Source organism: Anguilla rostrata, chromosome 9, assembly GCF_018555375.3.
Source record: "Anguilla rostrata isolate EN2019 chromosome 9, ASM1855537v3, whole genome shotgun sequence".
NCBI classification, from domain to species: Eukaryota; Metazoa; Chordata; class Actinopteri; order Anguilliformes; family Anguillidae; genus Anguilla; species Anguilla rostrata.
The window spans coordinates 43704711-43727453 of NC_057941.1; the positions used below are offsets into that span (position 1 = coordinate 43704711).

The 22743-nt window shown below is 45.6% G+C and overlaps 1 protein-coding gene across 1 annotated transcript in view; it reads left to right on the forward strand.

The window, feature by feature from the left end:
* The window catches only part of auts2a (activator of transcription and developmental regulator AUTS2 a), a 554127-nt gene that overhangs the window by 62023 nt on the left and 469361 nt on the right, over window positions 1–22743 (forward strand). The window contains 1 exon segment of the mRNA XM_064352323.1: window positions 1587–1734. The gene's annotated coding sequence lies outside the window, so the exon portion shown is untranslated.

Below are 22743 nucleotides of genomic sequence, written 5' to 3' on the forward strand. Positions count from 1 at the left end.
TAGATCTAGGGGGGAGATATTAGGCAGAGAGCGAATAGCATGATTCTACAGTTTCTCTCTTTTTTTTTCCCCGGCACGGAGAGCTTTATTCTCTTCTTCTTTTTTTTATTGCCCTTTTCAAAAAGGCACCGGCATGGCAACCCAAAGGTCACGGCTCCTCCACACAGCATTAAAGATCATCACAGCCGCCCCTCTCTCCCTGTACACGGGGGCACATCATCTGTAAGTGGTCCCTCGCGGTCCCCCCACCCCCCCGCTTTAGGCCGGGGGGGGGGTGGGGTTTCAGCCGTACAAACGATCCCGCCAGCACACGCTGCCCCGCTCGCGCTCGCCGCCGCTGCAAGACAAGAAGCGCGGGTAGGGGAAACAAAGCCCTCCTGTCCGAATAATCCCCAGGTAACCTTTGGGAAACGGAGCATGTATTTTTTTGACAGGCCTTTTGTTTTTTCTTCTTTTTTTGTCAGAGACTGTGCATGCGTACATGTGTGATAACCTGTCATTTCTGATGGGCCTTTTTTTGGTCTGCGTGCGTGCGTGCGTGCGTGCGTCCAAATAATCCCAAAATAACCTGTCATTTCTGATGGGCCTTTTTTTGGCCAGTGTGCACACGTGTATCTAAATAATCCCAAGATAACATGTCAATTCTGATGGGCCTTTTTTTGGTCAGTGTGCGTGCGTGTGTGTGTCGAAATAATCCGAAAATAACCTGTGATTTCTGATGGGCCTTTTTTTGGTCACTGCATGCGTGCGTGCATCCAAATAATCCCAAAATAACCTGTCATTTCTGATGGGCCTTTTTTTTGGGTCAGCATGCACGCGAGCGTGCGTGCGCGCGCTTACTTCATCTACCCCGTCGACAGACTGGCATAAACCTGGTGCGACGCGACGCGGTGATTTGTTGTAGTGGGAGCTGCCATCGTCTCGCGCAGCAGAACGTGTGAAAAGACAAATGTTTGCTGAAATACGCGCAGGCAGACAAAAGCCTGTCTCAGCCGTGATTTGTCACAGTTAAACTACCACAGAAGCCTTTTGTTTTTTTTAATGGCTGTGGGAAAAAAAGAGAGCATTAGGAAACCATGTGTAACATTTTTAAATGGCTTTATTTGTTTCTGCCACTAACCAATTTTCAAGCGCAACATTTTCTTTCCTCCTAATTTGTAATGACTGATTGCGTTTGTGGGCCCGTCTCTGAGCTGGAACAGCTTCCATTGATTTGGGAGAGCGCGGACCAGCATGCACCTCTGCAGAAACACACGCTAACCTCCAGAGCCTCTTGCCAACCTATTGCCACTGTGGAACACGCCTGCAGGTCTCCACTCTACCAGAGGGGGCACTCTTGTGCTATGAGACAGGGATAAGCGTGCTCACTGAAACCCACCCTCCCAGATTGATGACATGATTATGCGTTACCCAGTGGGGCTGCCTGCCACAGTTGGCACTGACTAGGTCACGATTGTAGGTGATATCACTACATCGAGGTCCAGCGCTTTAGCTGGGGCCGCCACTTGACAGCACTGTAAAATAGCATACAAGAAAGTTTTTTTTCCGGCTGTAAATAATGGCATCCTTTCTCTGCTCCCACCCAGGGCCTTTGTGAAGGATCATGGCGTGAACGCAAAGCAGGGCAAACAAGGCCTACGGAGAAGGCTTCCCGACTCTCTCCTTCACAGCGAGAACAGCGGATTCCCTCTGGGGGTTGTTAAAACGGAGTGCCTATGGTGAACTAGCAGGCAGGTAGGGTTTGAAAGCAGATGCCTTTGAAAGACAACCAACACATGATCCCCCCCCCCCCCGCCACCCCGCCCCCCATACTGCAGAATGAAACTTGTCTTTAATGCTTCGGTCTTAGTGAACACATCCAAGAAGGCCCTCCAGAGCTGCCTCACCAGCGTCTCACAAGGTCAAAAACAAGGTCAGAACAAGACAAAAAAAAAAAATAGCAATGGATTTCAAATTTTTAAAAAATCAGTGAATCTAATGTCAAGCACTTGCATAGTGATACTGTGTACAAAACAGTGACTTCCCATTGATGAAAGCAAGGCTGTAGAAATTAGCACAAGTGTGCAGCTTTTACTGGTTATTTGAGTCAGCGGGTATAGATTACCTAAACAGCTTTAATAGCCAGCAGGTGGTAATGTTTATCTACATCAAGCGCTGAAAACTGTGGACTCGCCTGCTGACCTCTGAATGTCCTTTCCTGTCTGAAGGCAAGGTATGATATAACGGCACTTCAGTCACGGTACCTTAATTAACTTACATACCTAATTACAACACGCCTAATTAGTGTTGGATTTACAAGGCCGCGGTTTGTACTTTGATGTTCCGAACAATCGCTCCCAGAAATTAGAGCAGTCGGATTGCGGAGGGGTGCGCCAGAGTGTGATGTACTGTACAGCGACCCTCTCACAAAAAAAAAAAATAAAAAAAAAAATCCACATCTAATTTATCTGGGTGAAGTGACAGTGATGCACATGTAAGAGCGCGTCGTGTGACACGGCCATTTTGGCTGAGGACGTGATTTAAGCGGGATTTCTTTCGGCTCCCGCTTCTCGCGCGCGGCTCTGATGAGACAGGCGCCCCGCCGAGCCGCCGCTCGGAGCGCCAGGCTGACGTCTGTGTTCCTCACACGGGGGCAGTGTTACTCTGCCTCAAATGCGTCTCGCTCTTTTTCCCCCCCAAATTGATTTTTCCTTCCTTCTCTTTTTTTTCAAGTCGACGCTGTTCATTTGCTCCGGCTGCAGTCTGCCGCAGCTCCCCCACGCTAACCGCTAACCACAACAGATCTGACACGGCCAGAGCGGATTGGCCACAGCTCCCCGCGCTAACCATAACGGATCTGACACAGCCAGAGCGGATTGGCCACAGCTCCCCACACCAACCATAAAGGATCTGACACAGCCAGAGCTGATTGGCTGCAGCTCCCCACACTAACCGTAATGGATCTGACACAGCCTGAGCGGATTGGCTGCAGCTCCCCGCGCTAACCATAACGGATCTGACACAGCCAGAGCGGATTGGCTGCAGCTCCACACGCTAACCAAAACGGATCTGACACAGCCAGAGCTGATTGTCTGCAGCTCCCCACACTAACCATAACGGATCTGACACAGCCAGAGCGGATTGGCCACAGCTCCCCACACTAACCATAACGGATCTGACACAGCCAGAGCTGATTGGCTGCAGCTCCCCACACTAACCATAAAGGATCTGACACAGCCAGAGCTGATTGGCTGCAGCTCCACACACTAACCATAACGGATCTGACACAGGCAGAGCTGATTGGCCGCAGCTCCCCACACTAACCATAACGGATCTGACACAGCCAGAGCTGATTGGCCGCAGCTCCCCACACTAACCATAACGGATCTGACACAGCCAGAGCGGATTGGCTACAGCTCCACACGCTAACCATAACAAATCTGACACAGCCAGAGCTGATTGGCTGCAGCTCCCCACTCTAACCATAACGGATCTGACACAGCCAGAGCTGATTGGCTGCAGCTCCACACACTAACCATAATGGATCTGACACAGCCAGTACAGCAGATTTCGTGAATCCATGACGTAATCTCTAGGGCGCGAGCAAGCGCAAGCCTGTGCGTTTTATTCCTGTCCTTACCTCACACTGCACCGAGTGTGGATTTGTAGCAGAACGTGGCAGCAGGGTCATTGATTTAATTTTTTTTCTTTTCTTTTTTCTTCTGTGAGCAATGGCATTGAGTGAAATTTGCCTGCTCTGGCATCTTATGGCTGCGTGTCAGTTGAGGACACCAGACGCGTCGCCTCTGAGCGCTGTTTTCCTGGGCCGGTGCCGGCGGTGCAGTCTCCCCGACCGTGAAGCCACACAAGTTTCAGGCTTCACAGGTTTTTCCTCAGAATATGGTTACCATGTAAACATGTAAATGAAACTTCTTCAGTCACATTTGGGCACTAAAACCTGTTCGTGTACAAGAGCGTGTAAAATGGCGGGATCTCTTGTGGGTGTGCCCGAGATTGACTAAGTGGGAGAGTTTGTGTGTGTGTGTGTGTGTGTGTGTGTGTGTGTGTGTGTGTGTGTGCGAGAAAAGTGTATTTGCAGAAGATTAAGGTGCAGTCATATTGCCTATAATTAAAAATACAGTACCTAACTAGGTCAGTAACACTGAGGCTAACGCGGGAGCTCATATATTGTGCATGAGTATATATACCAGTGTACACATGCATACGCACTCGACTCATACACAATTTATGTTTATGGCTTCATCTCAGGGTTTCTGACCTGTTTTTCTCTGAACATTTGTATTTCTATGAAAGAACACAATTTCCTTGTGTTTTGTTTTTCTGCTAACCTCAAAATAATTATAACAATTTGAAATATCTGATGTTTTTTAGCTCGCTAACATATTTGGTAAGCAATAAAGAAAAAATGTGAATAGCAAAGTTGTCTAGCTTAACTAATTTAACTAATACTCAATGTATTAGTTAGCCAGCTAACTAGCACTACTCGGTCCTATTAACTTAATGTAGCATAATGTCAGGGATGATGTCAATCATGGAGGCTTTCAAGGATCATGGGAAGTATCCATCATTTCCTGCTTGCATTGTTTTATTTGTTGTTGCCAACATACTCCTTGATTGGTGGAGTCCTCCTCCCTGATTTATACACAAAAATTGATTATGTCTGCAGCCTATCATCCTAGTTCATTTATCCCTGTGCAACAATAGGTAGCTAGTGTAAAGACTAACTAATCCATCCTCCAAGCTGTAGGACTTCTCATGATGTATGTCCACTTATGGGGAATGAAATAGGCAGCAAGAAGTCCCAAGAAGTTAAGTGGACCAACAGGCAAAATCACGCCACACCAGTACTTATGATAGGATTGTATCATTTGGGTGGGATGAATGTTTCAATATTGATTTTCTAAACAGTAGTGGTGTGACAGGTATGGATCAATGGAACTGCTGATAACATATTCAATGACTCTTGTGTTAAATCTCCTGTGATACTGGCACTGAATTAGCAATGATGATTACCTTGTCATCTTTGCCACTGTATGTCAGGGTGTACATAATGTTGCAGTGTTAATACATTTTTGTTGATGTGTCTTTCTGTCTGTAAGTGGGTCCTCTGAACACCTTGTATTGTGACATGTTGGAGTGACAGTCTTTGGTTAGGTTCAGGGGGCTGCCACATTTTCTCCCACGGGCTGGTAGGTGCGTGTTGCGCTTGATATGAACTCTACCCAAAGCGGCTGTGAATACGGTAGTTCCTTGTCCGCGTCCTTATTCCTGAGATTGGATAAAGAAAAAAAAAAAAATGCTCCAGTTATGACACGCGTCTCACTCAACAGCATTCATCACCTCCGGCTGACATAATCAAAGCTGACGGTGGGATGAGTTGAGCAGAGCTCGAAACCTAATGAGTCACATCTGCCCGTGCATGAGGTGCAGCACGGGCCTCTCTCTCTCTGCAGTTTCTTCATCATCTCCAGTAAAACTGAGAGCTGCATTGTAGAGAGAGAAGGGCGAACTGGGTACTTGAGTACCGTTTCGAAAAAGAGTACCAGGACCGACACGCCCAGAATGTCTCTCGCCCACCCATTCAAGTGCCTGGGATCAGCGGAAAAGTGATGAAGATGCTGCACTTGGTTTTGCCCCACTGCTGCCTACGCAGCACCACCATGGAACGCAACACGGCACTAACAGCCTTAAAAAAATATCAGAATACCAGGCTTCTAAGGAGGCCTTGGATAGCATGCAGCCATAGCTTCACATAAGGGGATATTTAAATGGTCTTTATGTCACTGACAAAAGCAGTTAATCTGATTGGGCTTTTCTTTGGGACAGACTGTTTTCCTTCCATCGGCTCAGAAGCAATGTGCCCTTGCTACTATCTACAATCTACAGCGCTTTGGCGGTGGCCTGTAGGAATTGACGGGGATTAAAAGAGATGCTGATCTCGGGAAACTCAGAGGAACTCGGGTGAGCAAAGAAAGATGCTACTCCATCATGAGCCTGACGAGGAGGGAACAGGCTGGGTTCCAGGGGTCGGTCCCTCCCCCTGTTTGGGGCCTGAACATTAAGGTAGAGGATAAATCACCGCTAGTTTCCAGTTTCCCAGCTTCTATAAAGAATAACACACAGACAGAGCACCGTGAGATCGTTATTTGGTCAAAAGGGCATGTAAGCTTGACCCTTTTGGGGTTTTTTTTTTTCCCCCCACTGAAACATTCGGACTCAGTCGATTCTTCGCAGCGTTGGATATCGTCGAGGCACTGAGGATCATTACGTCACTGTTTGCTTGGCAGACCCCCTGTGGGACTGCCTACACAGTTTACATAGTTCATTTTACACAGTAAATTAAGCACGCCATCGATTTATTCAGACGGTTCTATATCAATGCAATTTGGCTTAAGCACCTTGTTCAAGGCTGAAACAACAAGGCTCCACTTGTGAACCGAGATTTTGAAAAAATAACATTTATTTGAGCTCACTGCTCTACAACTCAGCACTACCTCCAATATCCATTTAAAAATTGAGAACAGACCCAGTATTTGATAATGCACCCAGATGCCCATTGTCAAATAATTACATTTTTTAAAATCAAAATTTCCAAATTCCTGTACCCTCAAAAATATTGATTTATATTTAAGGCAGAAATTTATTGTTAACTGATAATTATGTACCCTCCAAAAAAATGCATAACACTGTCTGCTCACCATTCAAATCAGTTTGTGGGTCTTTTGGTACGCATAGCCCAATAAATAGTAAGCAGGCATGTTTCACTCCAATTGGTGTTCTACAATCTGTGGCAATCTGCCTTCATCCAGTAATCTGTTTCCATTTAGTAAAAGAAAAAAATCACTTCCGTGTGGGGGGGGAAAAAAATCAGGTATGACCCTAATGTGTATTTAGTTGAGTACATTTGTATCATTTCAGATTCATTGGAATGAATAATTATAATCACCGGCAACATAAACAGAGCTGGCGGTTGTTGTGGTTATCCTTAACAGGTGTGAAGTAATGACCGCAAACAGATGCGCTGCCCGGAGACGCTCGCAGGTTTGAATTATACAAGCGAGCTTCCTGCAGCTCTCTCTCCTCTCTCTCTCTCTCTCTCCTGAGCCGAAGAAAATGATACAGTATTAGCTTCCACTCTTAAGCCCTTCACTTCATTTCCCCTCGCCTGAAGTGTCTCTCTCTCTCTCTCTCTCTGGCTCTCTCTCTCCCTCTCTTCCCTTCTCCATCCATCTCTCTATCTCGCCCTCTCTCTCTTCCCCTCTCCTTCCATCTCTCTATCTCGCCCTCTCTCTCTTCCCCTCTCCTTCCATCTCTCTCTGTCTTTCTCTGCCTCCCTCTCTCTATCTGCCTCCCTCTCTCTCTCTCTCTTCCCCTCTCCCTCCATCTCTCTCTCTGTCTCTCTCCCTCCTGAGGTGCTTTTTTGTGGTTCTTCTCATTGCATTCCTGGCTGGTGTCAGGAGGCTGCGTGATGGAAACATTAAGAGAAAACGTGTCATTTTCACCCCTCTGCAATTACGCGATATTTTTAATCACCCGACCCGTCGGCACAGTTGACTGAACGCGCGTTTAACACCTCGCACCGAGGCACAGAGCTTAAGGGGGGCGAAGCTTCGGCTGACACGAGCGACAGACTGACACAAATAAGGCTTTGTAACCGGCTCGGGCTACGCCGTGTTATCTGTCAGCTCAGTCCCCGTGCACCTGTCCGCTGTGCTGCTGCGCCAGAATTCCGTTACCTGTGACAGGAGGGGATCCCTTTGGCCGATTCCTTCATCCCCCAACTTCTGAAAATTTAAACTCCATCGTGTGTCCATACTTCTCTTCTCGACAACCTTCCCTCACTCCATTTGCACAGATTTTATACTCAATGAGCATTCGTAAACGCAAGAAACGAAGCCCCGTTAGCCTATTAAAGACATTAGCGGTATCCATAAATAAAAAGAACCTGAATGGTGAAGCTTTAGGTACACAAGGTTTATGGAAGGCTTAATAAAAGTGACTACAGCATATTTGGATTTGAAAGGCCGTTTTCAGTGAGATGTCACACATTCTCACTGAATCTGGTAATTGATCATTGGACAAGCCATTGAAAGCCACTTTGTTGAACAGGCCCCTCAGCTTTTAGGTCACGAAAACCAAACAGGGCCTTTCACAGGCAAGGCTTACTGTAACTGCCAAACTCTGGAGGCAGCTCAGCACAGTGGGGAATTAAGGCGTGTCCGATGCAATTTCGGTAAATTTGTGACTACGGGCTGTAGCACACCTGCAGAAACAGTTTGGTTTCATTATGGCCAATCGGGTCTCCTGCTTTCTTTGCCAGAAACTGGTATTTTGGTAATGTCTGTACTTGCCTACGAGATGGAGAGTATTCTTATGCCCAATTTTACACTTCAAGAAAACTGCCTGAAAACTATCAGAGGAAGACACGGTCGCTTGTTTAGTTTGTGTATTTTTTCTTTGCAGGATATAAGCCTAATTTAGTGCATTGATTTATTGTGTGTAATTCCCTTTTTATGTTCATTAGATGTGACTGTACTTTTTGAGCTTATCAGTCTAAGAGATCATTTAAGTGAAACCATATATATTCTCCACTTCAAATACATTACATTGATGTACTTATAATGCCCAGCAGCTAACAGGTCTATTGCAATCAATTAACAGTTGTGTGATCACAATCAACTGAGCCTGTAGAAACTGGAAGTCATGTCTTATCAGTGTCAACTCTGATACAATGAAAATAGCCTATTTAAAAATAAGGTAAAAATGAAAGTAACAAAAAGCAACTGCAGTTGAATTCTAATCTATGTTGTTTAAAAGCAAGATCACCTAAACTGGTAAATCCATGCGTCCAGGTCCACCAGTGGACTTCCATTTGCAGTTTAGCTAAACCAATAAAAAGTGCTGTACAGTGTTGGATTGGAATATCCAGTGCATGGGCTGTTTCAAGCTTCCTTCATCGATACATGGATTTTTCCGGAACATAGTGGCAGACCTACTAACTGGCACGCAAAGCATTAACCATGCGTCACTTGGCAAATGCATTATACTGTACTGCCCACTGTAAATTTCTACAGCAATGGGTCTCATGTAGCTCATAATTTGCTGGGATACGTATCTGTCATGTACATTTTCAGATTCTCCCCATAATTCTGCTTGATATTCAGGTGCCACGCTGGTTTCTGGGTAGCATCTGAGCACTGGCGAAGACTTCCGCGCGTCTTCGTCACGTCGCGTCAGTGGCAGGTCTGTCTCCGTTTCCCAGGCGACGCTTTGCCCCCGTAAGCCTTCCTCGAGGCCCCCCCCCCCGGCGGCTCAGGGCGGCTCTGCCCTAAATCCCACCATCTCCCGGGGTGAGCCCTCCTCCTCCTCCTCCACCTTGGAGCCGCGCGATCGGATCGCCCGGAGGCTTTGTAGAGCAGTCAGGGCCCGGCGCGACGCGCTTTTACAATCCTCACCCCCCCCCCCCCACCCCATCACCTCTATTCCCCCATCCTTTAATGTGGCTCGTTCCCCCTGAGGCCGTCTAGGAGATAACCACCCCCCCCCCCCCTCCTTTTTTTCTTTTTTTATACCCCTGCTGGAGGTTGTCTAAACCTCTTGTTCCAGTTTGTTTACCGTTAGGATCATTTACCGCTGGGCAGCTGATCCTGTTACCGGATTGCGTCGCGGCGTGCCGGGGAGTTCGCCGTTATCCCTGTCCGTCACCTCTCCCGCACCCCTCCGTCTCTCCGGCGGCCCCCCCCCACGAACGCGAGCGGGAACACTCACTCTTCAGGATGAACGAGTCCCGCTTAGGTTTCCAGACTTTTAAAGTCTGGCCTTGCCACTTCTTTTCCAGCCCCTGCATCGTCTCCGCTGGCTTCCAATACGACGGCGTATCACTTTACGCAAGGCCACTTGAGAAGCCATCGGCGTTTTATCTCCTGAGTAATTATGGAAAGTGTGGCAGAGAGCAATAGGAAAATGTTTGTGGGTTATGAGTATTGAAACTGCTGGGAAATGAACTGAGCGTGATACTGGTGAGCTGGTCATCTTAATTTATACCCGAGTCTGGGTGAATACTTGATTCTGATTGGCCGCTCGGGTAGTACAGGTCAAGTTTAATTGTTTTAAATTCATATGCTTCTGGCCAGCTGACAAACCCCTGTAACCATAGCAACATAATGAAACAGTAGCAAGCCTAGTGAACAACTTCGTATGTAGTTAGTGCCAGCAAAAAAAGTGCAAATTGCCCCAAAATATTAAATACCCCTCTTTATGTATTTATATTTGTCAAATGTCCATGGTATAAGTGGAATAATGGACTTCGAGGTGTGTGTTGAAGTGTTTGAACGCACTCCATGGAGGGTGGTTCACTTTGGGTGATTCTTTGCCTTTAACGCACACCTTGTGAATTATTCCTAATGTAATAAACTTTCCCTCATTCTTTGTATGTTAAGCCCACTTCCTTGTAAGCTTGCTCTGTTCATACTTAATACATAACCATGCATACTTTTTTGCACGTTACCCCATGTGACAGCATCAGCAGTCTGTTTTTAAGATAATTTCAAATCCTGTGACACTCACCTGAATCACACTTCGACCATTTATTAGACGTTGATGAAATGCTGCTGTTTGTATTATGCAACCTCTTTTTTCAGGATATAACAAGAGATGAAAAAACACATTATTTTTCTGTCTACTCTGTTTTGCAAAACTCTCTATCAAGATTGCAGTCAGACGTTCAGGCAGAATCCCCAAAGCCCCACACTTGTGGTGTAAATGACCCCATTAAAGCGGGAGAGCAAATTAAAATGAACGTCAAAGGTAACCATGATAAAATGCAAATGTAACAAGCATCCGTCAGTCCCCGCTGCATTCAGAGCGGGCGGCTTCACTGAGCGCCCATTGTGCGCGGGGTCTTTGAAGTCTCGCGGCCCTCTGGCAGGTGCCAGGCAACTTCATTTCCAGAGGGGCAGAGGGCTGTTGGCAGACTCCGTATCACCCTTCTCGGTTTCATCTCTCCTCCTTCATTTTTAACGGAGCTTAGCGGCTCTGGGTTTGACGCGATTCTTCGGAGTTCGTCAAACAGCAGGAAGACAAGAGGTAGGTGTAGAAAGGCAGTCCCCTCGAGCACAAGCACCAGCACTGTGTTTTCTGTAGAGATTTTTTTAATGCAGACCCGGTGTGTAATCAGCCACAGATGCCCTGGAACAGGCCAATCAGGGATTTTCCGTTTTAAATATTTGTAGGACCCGCTGTAATGCAATTTGTCTCCGTTTCTTATTTCTTTTGAGCTACGGTTGTAAATTGCTCCATGAATTTCCCATGGCAACCGTGCCGCTCGGCTAATGATTCTGCTCCAGCTTAATGATATGCCAAGAATGATGGCGAGGAAATAAATAAATAAATAAATTCAAAACGGAATACAAGGAAGAGGAAAATGAGAGAATGTTGCCATGGTTAATTATTTTATTAAGGCATGAACGCTCCTACTGTACATTTTACTGTTATGGTTGCAAAACAGAAAAAAAACACCATGCTTACATTTAAATCACACTTTATATTAATCAGGCCCAATAATGATGCAATTATATTGTGGTTAAATAAGTATGTACTGTGTAATTGCAAGTGCTTTAGGAAGCATAAAGCAGCTGCACAGTATTATATAACTTTAGTTACGGGCTAGTTGAGGTTAGAGGGTTGAAGTCGGGTTAATGAACTTTTATGAGCAGAGTTTGTAGTTAGGTTTAGGAGTAAGGTTATGGCCAGCTCTGTTTATGTTAGCCTGTGCAATCATGTACCCATGAAAAGATTAATGGTATCTTCCTGAAAAAAAAAAAAACCATCTCGTGATGGCTTGAATGCTGACCATTATTTTTTCTTCGCTATATAGCTGGGTCTTCAGACATTTTAATTCTGAGCCTCTGTGAGTCTGTGGAGCACATCAGTTTAATGACAGAGCCGTGTTTTACTAATTGATTACTTCGAATCATAATTTAGTTACAGGCTTATCTACTTATTCACAGTTGTAATTACACCATTACTTCTAAAATGCTCTTCCATTTCACACTATTAAACTTGATGAATTTTCAGTTTCTCATTTCAGTCTTGGCTCAAGACTAAAATATATATTTTTTAAATCGACTAGGCTGTGTTTTACCACAGTTAATATAATCTTCTAAGCCATATTTTTCATATTTCTTAGCTTGCCCAAAAGCAGCGAATTCAGCTAAAACCACTCCTTTTTACATCTGAGAATCAGTCAATCAATAAAATTGGTTGTAAAATTTTTAAAAAGTAACTATAAAGGAATGAACATGAATTGAGTCATAAATAATCGCAGAATAATTTTGAATGAAGAACCAGCCATCTATGAGTCTAAGGAGCCCTGTGGACACCGAGCCCTTCAGCAGTGTTCAGTCAGAATATGCAGTGAACCCCCCTGCATTCTGATGTGCTGAGACCAGTTTCCATTACAAACCGCCTGACACACCGCCGCCATTGGGCACAGTCATCGTTTGCTGTCCTGCCAACTGCCTGTGAGGGATTTCACAGATCATTCACAGTTCATAGAATAAAATCGAAGGCTTGGTGGTATGCTGTGATTTTTACTGTTATGCCATGTATTGTAATCTGTATACTCATGTTTGGTGGGAAGACCAGGCGTAAGAATTCCAGTGTACTAGTACATGTACTTGCTACACATGGCAAATCTTAAGACTTGAAAAATATCAAATTCATATACAGTTAAATGGAAAATTACTGAGACAGTGACACACATTTTTAGTTGTTTTGAATCCAGAGCATTGGATTATAACTGAAACAATGAGTGTGAGGTTAAAGTGCAGACTGTCAGCTTTAATCAGAGGGTATTTACACCCATACGAGGCGATCGATAAAGGAATTACAGCACATTGCTTACAGCCGATTGTTTTATTTCAAATCCAATGTGCTGGAGTACAGAGCCGAAACAAAAAAAATTGTGTCACCCTGTCCCAATACATTTACAACAAACTGTGTGGAAACCCATCCAGGCGTTAACCCAAGGTTCACACACAAGGTGTGTGTGCGTGTGCGTGTGAGAGAGGCAGAGAGACAGAGACAGAAAGACATCCATTTCCTGTTTATCTGAATCCTGAACGCACTACTCTCTGTTCTATCTACCTCGTGTGAATTGTATTATTTGTACAGTTAATCTGAGTTTGGGAAATATTTCAAATATATGATTCTGAAAGTAAAAGGGTACTGTTGTATGTTTCTAAATGGGAAAGTGTCTGTTGTTATTTGAAGGTCCCAGCTATCAGGTGTTGGGATGGACTACTGTACCCATCGTTTCCACTGGAGGCGTGGAGTGGATGTGATGGGAGGTTTGTCCCATTCGCCTGTGGTGCGGCTCACTGTATGTGTCAGCCGTGTTTTCTACCAAATGATCACCGAGCACCTCAAAAAAACAAAACAAAAAAACAAAAAACAAGCAAGTGCATGTCCTGATGCAAGGAGACAGCTCCCGGGTGCAGACAAACCATCGCACATCTCGGTGGGTGGAGAAAACCCCCCCTCTTCTCTCTGCGCCCTCGTTTGTTCCGGACACTGGCTGAGATTCAAAGCGATAGACTCTGTGTCACAGGAGCCTTTGTTCTCTCTCGGAGAAGGTTCTGGATCACAGTTCTTTTCCCTCCTTTCATGAGCTGTGCTGAGTCTCGGAGCTTATTTACTGGAGGGGGAGACGGAAGTCATTCCGCAGCTGAAACATGGAACTTTAATTTGCCCGCTGACACAGGTTAACCCTTTGCAGAGCAGGTTCTTTGGAATCTTTTTTTCAGAATTCTAAGTCAGTGTTCTAGAACTCCATTGCATTCAATTCGCGGTAGTGATTGGTACATCAGCATTAGAATGTTATGTTTAGAACATTCTAATCACATACTTGCGATCTTACTTGTTAAAGGTGAAACCAGAACCTTTTCTGAGGAAGCCAAATGTCAAACATACAATATTTTCCTCTTCAGTAATAAGGCTTAAGGACAGCCATTCTTCCAGGAATATTGGAATATATTGCTGTCCTTAAGCTTTATTACTTTCATGCTCATTTCTATGGACTTAGGCACCTTCTCTGTATTTTTATCTTAAAATTTTCCTGAAAGAAACATGGACACTACCTTATTCTGGATATTCCTCTACAGTGTTTTGTTTATTCCAGCTTTGCTCCGATTTCTGAGGTGCTCTGTCGTATTGTATTTTATATAACAAATCAAGGGCAGATATATAGTATGTGTGTCACCATTTCCATGATACTCAAATACTTTAAGGATAATGAAGCGGTGGCATACTTTTTTCTGTGAGAAATTAGGGTACTTTATCTGAGCCGATTTGACATTTGAAATTCTCTGGCCTAGTTTAGCGGTGAGCCTGCCTGCTCGGAGCGCGGTGGTGACGCCGCGTCAGGGGCGGAGGTCTGGGAGCAGCTGGTGCCGCGGAGAAGTCCTGGCTAATTGCCCCGACCCCGGCCGCTCTACCAGGGCTCTGAGGAGAGGGCTATGCGAGAGAGGGGCGCGGGGTGGGTATAATTGAGGGCAAGGAGTGGGGGGGGGGGGAAAAAAACGTCCTGCATCAGCCTTTACGGTGGTAATGAGTCAGTTTGGGGGGTTTGGGGGTGGACCTGGGGGGCAGGGGGGAGGGGTGCTCTGGGCAGAGCGCTAACCTCAGCTGCATTCCGAAGCTCCGCTCGTCTGAAAACCTCCCGCTTCTGAACGCTCCGTCTCCCTGCGCCCGTTAGGAGCACACCTTCAACAGAAGACTGCATAAAACATGTTGGGTATTGGAGCCCTGTGTTCAATTAAAGAAGTTCATATTCACTGAAGAGCAGCCTTTTCTGGATTCTTCTCGTAAGAAACACTAGACGAAAGAGTCCACGAGACAATTTGAAAATGGGTCATTATTTTTTAATGCCTCCCCCCCGTTTTTTCCCTAAGTTGAAATACCTAATTATGCTTGTGCTGTTGATTTGGGAGAGCACAGAAAAGCGTGTTCTCTCCTCTGCAGGGGGGTGTGCTCAACAGATTCACACATGGCAGGAGCTCACTTAGCGAGCAGAACATGAGGGAGAACCTGTCACGCCGTAGCGTAGCATGTAAACTTCACGTGTAGCTTAACATGTAAACTTCAAGTGTAGCGTAGCATGTAAACTTCACGTGTAGCGTAGCATGTAAACTTCACGTGTAGCGTAGCGTGTAAACTTCACCTGTAGCGTAGCATGTAAACTTCACGTGTAGCGTAGCATGTAAACTTCACGTGTAGCGTAGCATGTAAACTTCACGTGTAGCGTAGCATGTAAACTTCACGTGTAGCGTAGCATGTAAACTTCACGTGTAGCTTAGCATGTAAACTTCCCCGTAGTAGCATGTAAGTCCGTACTGCATGTAAAGTTCACGGTAAGTAGCATGTAACTTCACGTGTAGCTAACATGTAAACTTCAGGAGCAGATGCCAGGCGAGCATGTATTTTGTGCGTGCATGACTGGAGGCCTTTGGCCAGCGACGTGCTGTGCAACGAGACGCTCATTTCGGCCAGTGGAAGCCCTCCCTCCCTGGGCGACGCTGGCACCAGCTGTGCATTACCCCGCGGGGCCGCCAGATTTCGTATGAGATCGCGGGGCTCGTTCCTGCCCTGAAACAGCGCCCGAAAAAGATGAGTCACCCAGCAGCCACGAAAATGGGTCACTCCTAACAGGCTCGTCTGTCCCTCTATCTGGGGTGAGCCTCACCCCTGCGTCCAGTTTGGACATGAAGATCCTGGAAGCTGTGTTTCCATTACAGACTCATTGTACCATGCATGTGTAACTTAGCTTAATGAAGGGCTTCCTATTTCTGAAACGCAGTAATCCTTGCTTCTATTCACAGCCTCTGTGGCTTATTAGCCTCTTTTAAAAAGCACTTAAATTGACTGAAAATAATATAAATGTTGTCTTCTCGTGTTATTGCTTTAAAATTGCCTCAAAATCGGCAACTCATTTCACTGCCATTCGCTGTGGTTTCCTTGAGCTTGTGTAATTTTTCTTTAGTTCTAACCAATCTTGGCATGGCATTCTGAAAATGGTAAAATGCATTGTGTGTTTTCCACATTTGATTTATTTTTTGAAATGCTTTTCCGCCTTCGATTTGTACTCCGCTGAACTCTCTTTTCTATTATGAACTCGTATGTCTTAATGTGCGGAAAATGGGGAAAAAAAGTACCGCCGAATAAGCTTTTATGGAAAAATGATTTGTGCCGTAGAATGGATTTTTAAAAAATCTTCATAGATTCTGGATGAAAATGGAGCGGTTGATGGTTTGACATCAAAAGGATAAGGGAGCTCGCCCTTAAGACTACAGAGGGAATTAAAACGCGTTTCATTGGTCGGAGCAGCGCCCCGGAACCTGTATTTATTCGCCCTGCGGACCGCTCCCCTCTCTGCAGAGCCACGCTTTACATTTGTTATCAGTGATTGTGTTGGACGCTGCTCCGCTGTCACACGCCATTAAGGAAACAATTACTTTGCTCCCCCAACTTAATTCGCGCTCCAAGGCTACGGCTAAGGCGCCATATGGCGGGGCCCGCGTACCGTAGATCACCGCAACATTAACATGTGCCCGAGGGGGCCTTCCTGATGTACTCCTTCCAGTCCGTCTGCTTTTATGGGGAAGAGGGGACTTGACTGTTTCATACAGAGCAGCCAAAGGTGCTACACGCAACCGTTATTATTTTTATAATTGGGGGTTGAAGAGGTGGGGATTGTTCTCTCCGGTACATGTGCTCGCCCAATGGGATGCATCCGCCACGCCACCTGGTGGGACCCGGGCAAGGATCCCAAATAATCTGAGGAACGGGGCGGGGGGGGGGGGTTCCATTAAACACCGCCGAGTCCCTCATTGACGTCTCCCGGGGTTGCGTCTGGACCGAGGGGGATTCGCTGGAGCTCTGGAGAAGGCGCCCAGCTGAGAACTCAAACTGTGCCCAGTGGAGGAGCGAGGCGCTGCAGCTGGAGAGGGAGCGCGATGGCTGCTCCGCTGGTGCTCTGCCAGTCGGTGGGCTCACTCAGACTCTGAGGCCTATGGGGGGGCGGGGGAGAGTTAATGGCCGGGCAGAGTGTGGGCAGGCTAATGTGGCATATCTGTAAGCCTGGAAAAAAAATACAATAAAAACTTGCTTAGCTGGGAGACAAAACCTTTGTCGAAGTTGTAGCCATCATTCAGCAGATGGGGTTTTTTCCCCCCCCTTTCCCCAACCCTCTGAACCACAGCTAATGCCCCATAAGGCTTCACCAAAAGGCTCCAGGCTTCATTCTGTGCTCTGTGCCAAAACCACTGCGCTAATAAACGCTTTTATTTTGATCTCAATGCCCCCACGGTACCGCTTTGCACTTCCCCAAAAACAGCTGTTAATAAGGCATGGATGAGCATGGGTGAGGCTGATCCAGCCATGTTCCTATATTACAGTGGCTCTTCAGAGGATTTAATGCCCCCTATCTGTGTAAAAACAACATCCAAAATAGCTAGTTTTAAAGTGGCCTGCTCACATATCCTGTAATGAATATCTACTTCATGTAAAATATGGAGCACTCAGTACTGCGTTTCAGTAATCTACAATAATTTTTTAAAACATATTTTTACAACATTCTGTAATGTTGCATAATTTGTCTTGGTACAGGATATGGAAGGCAGTGTTTCATTTACTGGAACATCACTATTGGGCTGCCAGGAAATGACATCATAAACTGTATATTTCAATTATTTTAAGGACAGCCAATTGTATTTCCACTTAGAGTTACTAGCCTGACTAAATTAAATGTCAGAATGTCATGTCCATGTATTAACTATGGTGCTATTCTGCATTGGATAGATTTTTGTGACTTTTTGTTTAAAGCAGAGCTGCCAAACCCTGTTCCTGGACATCTACGTACCGTCCTGTAGGTTTTCATTTCAACCCTAATTTGGCCACTTGATTGTACTAATTAGCAGCTTAAGCTCTGGTTTAAAAGTTTTAAGATATTTTAGTTAGCATGCACAGTAAAAGCTAACACATAATATGCCAGCTTCCCGTGACTGGTGGGTGCTTATGTAATGCATCATCCGCTAGACAAGTACCTGGTATTTCAGACATTCGTTTAAAAACATGGAGAGAAACATTTAAATGAACGCTATTTTATGAGAAAAAAATATGTACTGGCCTCCACACTGTATATTAAATTGCACTACACACACTACCAAGTTAAGAACAGTTATTTTTTAACATATGCTTGTTACTAGCAAGCAATACTTTTGAGTACATTGTATATACAGTAGGTGCTACTATCTTTTTAATGAAGCTTGGCGGTGGAGCTGCCTTTTGATCTCATCACAATAACTGAGCATTATGCTATGCAGCGTATCATGCTAAATACTGTATGTTCAAATGAATTGGTTTAGAATGGAGCAGGCGCCCGGAGTGGTAGTACAACTGATAGAACTGATTTTTCGATTTGCTGGATTTGCTGTTGAGTGCTTTCCGAAAAAACAATACCCTGACTGGGTTTGAAAACGACTGGACTTGACAAACGTGACGAAGTTGGTGATACGACCACGACCGTGACCACGGCTCCTTGAGCCCGTTCATCATATAAATGCAGGGGTTTATGGGACTTGTATTCATTGTTGATCTTCTGCGCTATTTCAAAACAAAATCTGGAGCAAATGTTAATTTCACCCTATAAAGAAGAGCTTGTCCCAGGACGAGAGGGGGGAGGTGCTGTGTCTTTGAGTTAAGCGAAGCCAGGTGTAGCCCTACTTAATGTTATTTGCTTCCAGTAATAAACCGGAGCCAGCTTCGTATTAGGCTACCGACTCTGAAGTAGGCCTGTGCTGTAAAATGTGGAGAGCACAAGGTCAGAATGATGCTTTGGAGTTTATAGAGGTTGTTGAAAAACATGGTTTATAAAGATTTGATAAAATCATAAAGTGAAGACACGACTGCACAGGAAATGAGTTCCATTCCAGTATTGCTTTTAGCGAGACATTTTTTTTTTCCCTCAAGAGGGCTCGTGCAGACAATTAATTTTCATATTTATTATCTTTCCAGTCCTAAAATTTGATATACGATACATACGTAATTTTTATGACTACTAATTACAATCTTCTGTTCGTAAGTACAGTACAATAAAATGCTACATTATACGTAAACCACATTGTGCAATGACCGTTATATTTTAACTGCTGATCTTAAACTGCAGGAGTGTGAAAGTTTTATTCACCTATGATCTGTCCTGAGAGTATGCCAGAAGATAAAATTGTATTTCTGTCAATGTGAATATGATTAAATTAACTTCACCAAGTGTCATATCACTGTTACTGACTTAATTTCTTTTTATTTATTTTACTTCAGTAAAATGTAAATACAATTGTAAATGTGTAAAAAGGAAGATGCTGTTGTGACAAAATGAACAAAAATCCTTTTATTTCAAAGGATTAAACAGTTTCACTGCATTGCAACTGAGGCATCTCAGTCAACGTTTTGAGGTTTCTATCATGTCTCAAAGAGTAACTTGAAGTGTTCTGAATTTTGCTCTCATACAGAATGTCACCATAACAACAAAAAAAAATCTTAAGAAGATTCTATTGAACTTCAAGCAGTTCCAAGGAGACAGCATAGCTTCTTTCATGTCAGGTGACCGAAATGAAATAAACCGGACCTTGATTTCTCTCTCTCTCTCTCACTCTCCTTTCCTGACTCTCTCTCTCTCTCTCTCACTCTCCTTTCCTGACTCTCTCTCTCTCTCTCTCTCTCTCCTTTCCTGACTCTCTCTCTCTCTCTCTCTCTCTCCCCTTTCCTGATTCTCGCTCTTCTTCCAGTGGGCCTATCGCCCTCCTAATGGAGCCTCTAATGCGGGCTCATCCACGAGTGTCCAACCGGCACCTGCTGTCGTACAGAGCGCCGCCCGGGCAGGGATATCTTCCCCCGCCGCCGTCGCCGCCGTCCGCATTCAAATAAAGCCCCGTTGCGGCGGGTCCTTACTCTCTCCAAGCACATCAGATAAGGCCCGGTAGGGCCTCTGTCATACCCGTCGGAGGGAGGGAAGGAGAGAGAGAGAGAGAGGGGTTCCTCTCCTGGCAGATGGGGGATTTGTCTCGACGCAGGCCCCCGTGATTTGTACTCTGCTCTCTTTCGCCCGGCTGACCTTTCGGTTATGAAGTGCCGCGTGACGGGGGGAACCTGGAAAGGCGCAATCCTCGCTGCGAGAGGAAAGACTTCCCCCCGGAATGTTCGCACTGGGCGTTAGCCTTAGCGTGGTGAAACTCACTTTTCGTTGGGAAGTTACAACTTGCTTGCTGATTTTTTTTTTGTCGCATAGTTACGAGTCCCACCAACGCTGTTGTAAGTGAGGAGAAAGGTGGTAATAATTCTAGGGACCCAAAGCCAGGTTGTGGGGGGTGGTGGTGGAGTGGGGGAGCCCACAAATTATTGGCAGTATGCTTTGCATATTCCTGCAATTCCAGAATTCCTGACTCCTCCCCTGGGTCCCACTCTTACTGTCTCTGTCTCTTTGACAGTATCGAGGGATTTGTATAGATGGAGAGTATATTGGATATTAAAGCTAAGGAAGAGTGAATAGACTCCAGCACCCCCACCCCCCTGCGACCCTGACCTGGAATAAGCGGGTATAGATAATGAATGAATGTATGGATGGATGGATGTATGGATGGATGGATTAGAGCTAAGGACCTGACCTTTATTGGCCATCTTCCAAGCAGATAGTGTAGACTCTAATGTGGAAGTGGGAGGCACATCGCCCCGGTGACAGAGGTCACTGCACTGGGACGCTCCACATACGGCTGGGGGGGGGGACCGCGGCTGCCACTCTGGGCTGCCCTGCCCGCAGCACGGCTGCCCGCTGGCAGAGGATTAGAGCGTTCCCGTTTACCTGCGCGAGAGAGAGAGAGAGAGAGCGCGTTACGGTATCCGCGGGAGACGCTCCGCTGCCGCCGCGCGCCCCGCCCGATTCCCGCCGTCTAACGTCCCCGCCGCTGGTAGCGGTTCGGCGGCGCGCCGTGAATCCTGTGGAGTCGCGGCGCTCGAGGAAAAAAAATTTAAAAATAGTTTGACGCGATCCTTTATTCCTTCGGACGTTTCGGAATGTGTCTGGAGGAATGTGAAAAGGCGGTAGCCAGACTCTAAAATAAATTTTAAAAAAAGAAGAGAAAAAAAACCCCAGACAAAAAACTGTTCTGATCCAGATCCTTTGGTGAGCTGAGAATGAATGTTTTTCATCTGAAGACGAGATAATCACGACGCGCTCGGAGGAGCCGCTGTCAAAGAAAAGCACACCACCCCCTTTTTTTTTTTTTTTTTTGCGAAAGTTAAAACGCGAGGAGTGCGTCGGGAGATCCGGGCCTAACCTGGGACTTTCCCCTCCATCTGCTCAGATCAATCTCATTAAGCCCCGCTCAAGGCCAGGCCCCCTTTCAGGAAGGATTTTGTGACGTCTAACCTTGTGGAAAACAACATAATGAGCCGGGCCTTGTAGTTTTTTCTCCTTTTTCTGATGTGGTTAAATAACCGTGATGAACTAAGCTAACGCAATCAAAACATTAATTTTGCGTGGGAGGGACACTCCAAACTGACTCGTTGTGTTCAACAAGTGGAGTCGTGAAGTCGAGTGTCTGTGAGATTCCATTTTCACCCCAGGAAGGCAGAATGTTAGTCAATGCATTTCCTGTACTTGAACTTTCATTTACTGCTTTTAGTGATGGGAAGACGCATTACATTACATTTATTCGATGCTTTTATCCAATGTGACATACAATCAGTGCGTGCCAAAGGTCATTGGAACAAACTACAAAACGCAGGTTTGATGAAGTACAATGCTGATTATGTAACAGTTATCCATAGCCATGAACACATTAAGCCCGGTTCTCACAGTAAGCATAGGCTAGGTCAGAGTTATGGTACTGTAAGTCAAACTAGGAGGCACGACAATGAGCTACAACATCTAGATAACGATACAAGTGCAATGTAAGTGCTGGATGGAGGTACAAGTATAACATGGAATGTAATCAGAGCGATCCTAGATTGGAAGTGCCCTGCAGAGTAGTGACAGTTAGTCCAGGCACAGTCTGAAGAGGTGCGTCTTTAGACCGCGGCAGAAGATGGGCGGTGATCGAGTGGTTCGTAGAGGAATGGAGAGTTCGTTCCACCACTGGGGAGCTAGGCTGGAGAAGCTCCGTGGTCAGGACACACTGTTGTGATGGGACATTGTCATTTTGCAAATATGAAGTAGTAACATCATGAAAAAGTGCCCTTACACCCTTCCATGTTTTTCATGTTAGGTTTAGGATCCAGTGCTGACCATAGCAGCACCCCGTAGTGATTCGTGATGCCAAAAGCTTCATTTTAAGCAGGAGCAATGACCCTGAGCAGAACTGATGACCTCATGGTTCATAACGAACAAATTAACCTTTTAATATCAGCCTGACCTGTACTAGATCCACAATGGAAGAATAGTATACATTAAATGACCAAATGTAAAACTTTCAAACGTCATTAATAGGAATATTAAGGCGAAGGTCAGGTGTTTCTAACAGGCCAGTTATAAAAGCTGCTGAGTGGCTCATTCGGTTAAAGCGTTGCGCTCTGGTGCATGGATGAGCATCACAGCCTCTGACTGAATCCGGACCGTGCCAGTGCCAACTGCGGTCTTTGGCCTCCAATCGTGTCACCCAGGGAGGTTGCATTTGGTTAGGAGGTCGTGCTTCA